Consider the following 8,075-nt stretch of genomic DNA (forward strand, 5'->3'; position numbering starts at 1 on the left):
AAAAAAAAACTAGATTAGGTTTGATTTTTCCATATCAGGGCATTTTTATCAATTTAAATAATATATATGATAAAATAACATCTTGGAAAATAAATTCATGGATAAATTAAAAGCAATTAAACTTACAATTGAAAAATTGATTAAAATATAAGAATAATTAAAACTAATTGTTCCTTTTCTTTAGTGAAAATGTAAACTAAAATTTTATCCAACAGGGTCAAATTACAACTTATCGTATCCAGGCAAATTTTTAATCACGTAAATTTGTAAAAGCGATGCAAATTTAGTTAGCAATTATACTAATCTCACCTCTTTCATGATCAAGGATGCACATTCTATGATAAAAAAAAAAAAAAGTGAACTCATTCTTGTTTAGATAGATTATGATTTGGGCATACCTCTTTGCTTCTCAATAGATCTTCTATTTATATAGTTATATAAATAGTTAAATTGGATTTACTTTAATTGAGTTGATTTTCCTAAAATTTGTAAAACAGGGTGTATATATATGGATTTAGAACCTTTTAATTTTAGAAGTTAACTAGATAAATGGGTTGCACTATACTGCGGGACGAGTAAATTTTTTTACGCGTTTTTGTTGTTAGTAAATCCATCGGTAAAATCATTATTGACGGACTCACCGATAAATTACAAATCATCGATAAGAGTTTTTCTGATGGTTTATTGTTGTCCATGAGCCCATTTGAAAAATTCATGTCATGGACTATGAGTATAAAAACCAATAGAAAATTCTGTCAATAATTTTAAAAGTTGTGGAGGTGGTAATAAGAAAAAAAAATGAGTGTGTTCTTTCTAAATTATAATTAAAGAGTTTTTTTAATAAAAGAAAAAAGTCAGCTGGTTCACACGTGTTAATTAGCCAAAGAATATTAATTATCTAACATAAATTCTTAAATTGTAGACAAGAGTTAACACTAAGAACACAAACAATATGTAGATGCAGACAAGGGTTAGTTTTAAAACACAAATAATGCTATATAAATTAGTACTAACTTAAAAAGTGTAGCCATGCCTTCCATGTTAATTAGTCAACAATCTACTCAGCACAAACGTCTATTAGTGCACCGCTAATCACCAAAATTGACCTGTCTTTCTTTCTTGTTTCTCTTAAAATCTTGGTGGACTTCGCATTGCATTAGTGATGGAGCTTCAATGGTGCGTGGCAATTCCAACTCGGATTCCACTACAAACTATACCCATTTGTTGAGCAGCAGGCAGGGAAATTGTTTTTCCCACATGTGGAACAGGCACCACGGCTAGCATGGTTTGTGGTTGACGGAATTGGGAGTGTAGACCTCAAAAATGCAAACAAATGGGTGCATAAACTAGTTAGCTAATTACACATTGGAAAATATAGAACATGTTACGTATAGTTTATTTATGCTCTTGAAACTTGAAAGAAAGAGCCGGTTCTGTTCAGTTGCGTCTTTGAATCTCTTATTTGAACAAAAACAGGAAAATTACTCAAAAATGCGTTATCTTGTTTGATTTCTTCTATATAACTTCAGTTGATCAATTTTATGAAATTAGGCAAGCAGAAAGATTGTTGGTCAAAATCAGATGGAGTAGAGACGTATAATCTATAGTTTGACTAAGATAAAGCAGTTTGTTTTTGTTTTTGGTACTGTGTTTAGGTATATTTCAAAAGCTTATTTAGTTTGAAAAAATTGATTTTTTTTAGTGTGTTTTAATAATTTTGATGTGGTGATGTCAAAAAAAAAATATTTTGATGTATTTTTAAATAAAAAATATTATTAAAAATTATTTTACACAGTAATTTCAAACATCTAAATGCATATCCTATATGTGCAAAATTTATATATACTAGGGATTCCTTGTCCTAGAAAATACTTCAAAATGAATTTCAGTGCATGTGTACCTACCAGAATTTCCCGATATTTCTTTGTACAGTAGCAATTTTTAAATTCACTTTCAAATCAGGTAAAATTTCCTATATTTTAATTCTTATTTCTCTAACTTGAGGTCTCATATGAAAGAAATCTCAAGTTTTTCAGCTTAACGTTTTCTCGTGACGATTATTAGGTCTCATAAATATACAGTGTGTAAGGAATCATACCTTCTGGAGCTTCGAGTTCACGATATATATGGCCTACAAAACGTATAATTAACGAAGTTCTTTATTATAAAGAATTACAGATAAACATTTTTTAAAGACATGTTGCTATACCTCATTGATGTGGACTGCTACACGTTTTTTGCCATATGCTCGATATGATCTCCAATTCCTTATTAGATCTTTTCGTTGGAAATAATGTTAGAATTCAGCATGTGAAGATCCCCCGGATCTTTTCCTGGAGATGCAAAATGAAACTCAGAATGGGCATTCCACTAATTTTGTACACCAACATATTGAACTCGAAGTGGTCAGATCTCATGAGATGAGTTAAGGGTTGATAGTGTCCACAACCAACAAGTGCAATATTGCCAGAATGATGGAGAAAATTCATTGGATGGAGAAAATTCATGTATAGGATATTGCATCATCCTTTATTTTTTAGTCTTTATGAGGCAAAAAGTGCATAAAAGCCCACTGGCTATATAGGGATAGACCTTTTTGCAAGGCTTCTCTCTTGAGGTGGCAGACTTGGAGAATTCAAGAAAAATAAAATCTGCTTCCTTTTTAGGGGATGGCTATTTTTTGGTTCTCTGCTTCGTGTTGCTCAAACCTGAAGTTTCGTATCATGTTCTGATGTATGTATAGTTACGTTAGGCCAAACTTTCTAGTGTTTGAGCTAAAATGAAGCTAAATTTGTGATTGCTTCAACTGCTCGGTTTTCGAAGTCACTGGAAAAGAATTGTAGAGATTTTGTGGTTTATGGTGTTGGGTTTCCCGAAACATATATATATATATATATATACACACACACAATAGAAACAGTAAATTTAAAATTTTTAGGGGAGTCTCAAAGATCTTGTTAGACAGATTTAGAGTTGTTTATAGTTTATACGAAGATTACTTGAAGATTAAATATTTTGTTCAGCTTTGAATATTTATTTCAAGACTGGGTTGTCACAAACCACAAGTCGTCCAAGTGTTTGGTATCTAAAAGTAATCTACACGTACCATCAGTAAAAAATCTCTTAAAACCTATTAGGAGAGAGAGATTGTTATACCTTAGAGTACTAACTCTAGTCTTTTGTGTTATAGGTGTTTACATAATGTACTTTTCTCACCTTCTCTTCTTTCATGAAAATAAGAGATGTAATATTTTATTTATATGGAAACCTAAAAACTCTATAAATAGCAAAATATCAACTTGCCCCCTTAAATAATATCACACATATTATTTTAGGATAATTTTATAAATTTATTTAATCAAGTGCCTACTTGATTTTTTAGGTCTAGAATTGTAATCCATGTATTAATTACATTATAATTCTCAATTTCTAAAATTTATTTACAATCAAGTCACACTTGATTAATCTTCTCATTTTAATTTCTAACCAATGGTTCTTGTATGTGTGACTCATTAAGTTCCCTAATAAGTTGGCTTAAATATAAATCATAAAATAAGATTGAATAAATTGAATAATTTAATTTATTATCAATTCAATAAATGATTGATTTATATTTGGAGATCAAGTGCAACGTCTAATAACTTGTCATGATCCCTCAAATATTAGAAAAGTCATAAGTGGTTTGACTTAACCTTTTAATGAATAATTAATAAAAATAATTATTATTCTTTCATCATGAATGTTCCGATTTAGACAGTATAGCATGAGGTATGTCTACTTTGTTAAATCATGTTAATTCTTAATATTATAGTCATTCATTATTAGAATAAGATTTTGAAACTCTTTTCAAAATTCATTCAACCTTAGCTAAGTATTTCAGAACCAATACTAATTGAGAACAGATTAAACATTTTTTTCACCGAGGGTGACAAATCCTCTCTTGATTATTCAAATATCTTCATATATTTTATGTTATATCTAATATTTGCCCGTTTGTTACCCTTGATTAGAACAATATATGGTCAAAATCAAAACATAACACTCATTGTATAAGAAAACTTAGTGATCTCAAGTCTAAATATCATTTACACAACTATCACAAGAGTCTTTCTATAGATATAGGTGATCTCTCCATTTGAGATTCTCTTGTGAGTCAGTTTAGTATACATATCATTTGACAAGTACATGCATATTACTTTCAAGTATCCCTCATACCTTAGTTTATGAGAATAGTTGCTTCATTTCATAAAGAAAAAAACATAATATGCATCAGTTCAACAACTCTAATTAATGTACAATCTTAATAGAACATTGACCATGAACATTTAAGAACAATGCTTTGATGTAATAAGAATCTCATAATTATAAAAACTTTATAATTTCTTCCGCAAAGCATTTTTATACTATAGACTTTATCTTTACTCTACATTCATTAATCAAATATAAATGAATATTAAAAATAAAAAACCTTTATTAATAATAAATACATTCTACATGAATAAAATCAATATTAGATGTACTCAACTGATTGGCTGCAGGACATGTTCGCTAACAAATGATATTTAGGCTGCCTTGCCAACCTATGCCTAATAATAGTTGAATAGTGTCTGGTCCAATTTCTTTATTGATGACACTTGGGATCACCTAATAAATGAGTATATATCAACAATTTTCCCTGTGGCCCTAAGGATTCAGGCGACCTTTCTTGAGGGTCCTAAAGAATATAGAAGGATAGAAAAGAAGAAAAAATAGTGTTTGATTTCCAAATTCCAAAGTCACAAGTTGCAAAAGACAATAACATAAACATAGTTTCATTTTTAATTAGTTGAAAGTTGCCAAACTGCTGTACCTCTAAGGGCTGTTATCTTCTTCATTGACTGATTATGTTGCTTTAGAATATTACACCAAGATATTTGACCGTGGTGTGCAGCACATAATTCATAGGGCATGGAATTGTATTCTTGAGTCGAGTCTTTTTAGGGCAGCACTGAATTGGAGATTCAAATTCTGAAGGTAGAGATAAGAAGAGAAAGGTGATGTGGACATGGATGATAGGGAAAACTATTGGCCCAGTTGAGGGCGATAATCAAGAGTCATGATCAACGACTTGGAAAAAGTTGAAATCACATTGAAAACATATATAAAAACCAAATGCACCAGCCGGGAATCGAACCCGGGTCTGTACCGTGGCAGGGTACTATTCTACCACTAGACCACTGGTGCCTGTTTGATACATTTTGCAGATTAAAGGACTATATAATTTTATATCACAAGCTCCACTTGTTTGATTATATATATATGTGAGAGAAAGAGAGATAGAGATATCTCTCTCTCTCTAAATATATATATATATTAATGGATCTCCTCCTTCAGAGCTCCGTGTTTGCATTCTAAATATCTTTGAGTTCAAACTAGCCAACATAACTCTATTATATTGCAGTGGAATTGTAAATTAATTTTAAATGTTAAGAAAAAAAGTTTAGAATATGTTTTTCATTTCAAGAAATTTGTTAAATTATTAATGGAAAGTTGATTTCTATGTGTAATAAAAAATGTAAAGATGTATTAATAAATAAATAAAAATATTTATGTTAATTAAAGATTAAAGTAGGAAGTTAATTTTTTGATGTAAGATGTTCTAGTCAGTTAATCGTGGATGTGTCACAACTAAGCTATATAGTTTGCTTTACAAAGATTTTTATAGACTGATGGGATAGAACTAAGACAAAGAAGAAACATCGGTACAAAACTATCTAGGTGGTGGTCCAGTGGTAAGAACTTGGGATCAAGAGGTTTGCTCCCTCTGTGGTCTCAGGTTCGAGCCCTGTGGTTGCTCATATGATGGCCACTGGAGGCTTACATGGTCGTTAACTTCAGGGCCCGTGGGATTAGTCGAGGTGCGCGCAAGCTGGCCCGGACACCCACGTTAAACTAAAAAAAAAGAAACATCGGTACAAAAAGACTCATAACTTTTGAACTTTGGATCATACTTAAATTTTGTTAGAAGGTTCCAAAGGTCTAATTCTATAGGAGGCTCGACTGACCATAACCAATTAAGGTCCGGAAGATGTCTAAATTAGGCTCAAAGTGTGTTGTTCCGACTAGTTTTGTTACTTTTCCTTTTTAGTTTTCAATTTTTCTAGTTTGCTGAGGACTTTTTTTTTCTTTGTTTTTGGGTTTTTTTAATTTTTTTAGGTCAGTTTTGGAGTTTATTTAAAGAGTCGTAAGCCTCTTAGAAAGACAAGATTATTTGAAGCGAAAATATTCAGTAATAAAATTTTAAATTATAATTTATATGTATTGACCTTATTCAACAAAATTTTATTTGCTTATATTTGCTATCTTATTTGTGTTGTTTTTGTCAGCATTATTTTTTCAATAAAAATAAAATACGGATATAAATACAAATATTTTATCTCATCTACCCTTTTCATTAGATATGTTTTTTTATTTATCTTAGAGATTTACTATAATTATTAAATACATATAATTTTGTATATCTCAATATTGATATAAAACACATATATATGTATAATTTATCAATACACACACTTCAAATATATATAAACTATTTTATTTTTTATTGAATAATCAATAATAGTCAGATAATGGATACTCGTATGAATACCCAAAACTCAATTGATAGTTTATAGATATCTAAATTTTTTACTCAATGAGGTAATGGATATGATATAAATATCAAGAAATTTGATATGTGAATACGCATTGCAATCCCTAAAACACTGTTTTAAAAACTAAAAATCAAACAATTTTATTTTTAAAAAAAATTATACATTCGGATCTATTTTTTCAACAAGTGAAAAATCCTCCCAACAACATTTCACATGTCTTGGATCCTGGATCCTTCCTTATCTTCTAGGATCTATGTACAAGACTTATAACTCAATTTAACATGAACATCACACATAAGAAAAATCATTAACCTCGTCGCCATAATATAATTATAGATCAATCCAACATGTGGGCACTTGCCCACACTAGCAAAAAAAAATCAAATAAAGTATATATCATGCTTGAACCGGTAATGGGTTTCGACTGATATAAGAATTAGGAGAATTAAAATAGACATGTTTTGAGAATGAGAAAATAATTAGGAGGAATTATAATGGAAATGAGATATAAGAGTTAAGAAAAAAACTACATGAAAAAATAGTTAGTGTAAATCCTGGTTAAAAATTGGTAATGTTATTATAAAATTGTAGTAAGTATGTAAATAAAACAAATAATGAAAAGGAAAAATAAACTAAGGACTTCGTAAAATAGCTGACTAGTTCTAGCAATGATTGAATAAAAAAATTTTGGATTTTGATGTAAAATCACTTATTAATCGGTTTTACGCTATCAAACATAACTTTCAATTCGACTGTTGGATTGGACTATAATTTTACGACGCATTGCTTTATCTTGGGTTAAAAATAGTCCTTGAAGTTTGGAAAGGCAAGAATATCAACAGTCGGACCAAAAATAACACGTAGGCTCCTTAATGACATTTTCATAAATAAACTGGAAAAAACTGGAAATTCAGCTTCTTCTTCCCATTTAAACTATCGACCAGTGCCAAAAAAAAAAGATAAAATAAATAAATTTGAGAGCTTCCTCACTAAAACCTAGAGAGAAACCAAGATTTAAGACAAGATAGATGAGGGAGTGAATGTTGAACAGATCTAACTCAAGAATTAAGGGGAAAATCCAGTGAGAGAGGAAACTCACAATATTAAAAGAGAAAAAGAGGAGGAGTAGAAGACTTTTGTTGGTTAACATTCAAAGTCCATATCATTACCGGGTAAGATGTCATAAACTCGATTGTACAAGAGTAGAAGACTTTTGTTGGTTAACATTCAAAGTTCATATCATTACCGGGTAAGATGTCATAAACTCGATTGTACAAGTTTAAGTAAAGATTAACAAAGTTTATACAAAATTTTGAATTAGGATTCTTAAATGTTAAATTAGAGAAAAGTGAATTGTGAAAATGTGATGTTCTTGGGATGAAATATAATGTAAATGAATCTTAATAAAGCATAATAAGAAAAATTAGGTGTTTATGGTGAAAG

The 8,075-nt window shown here is 30.0% G+C and overlaps 1 non-coding gene across 1 annotated transcript; it reads right to left on the reverse strand.

Annotated features, from left to right (window-relative positions):
• Positions 1 to 5,152: 5,152 nt before the first annotated feature.
• TRNAG-GCC (transfer RNA glycine (anticodon GCC)) lies at positions 5,153 to 5,223 on the reverse strand. The gene has a single exon. It is a non-coding gene; the product is annotated as a tRNA-Gly (tRNA).
• Between the last annotated feature and the right edge of the window lie 2,852 nt (positions 5,224 to 8,075).

The sequence above is a fragment of the Populus trichocarpa genome, chromosome 4 (genome assembly GCF_000002775.5).
Source record: "Populus trichocarpa isolate Nisqually-1 chromosome 4, P.trichocarpa_v4.1, whole genome shotgun sequence".
NCBI lineage: Eukaryota > Viridiplantae > Streptophyta > Magnoliopsida > Malpighiales > Salicaceae > Populus > Populus trichocarpa.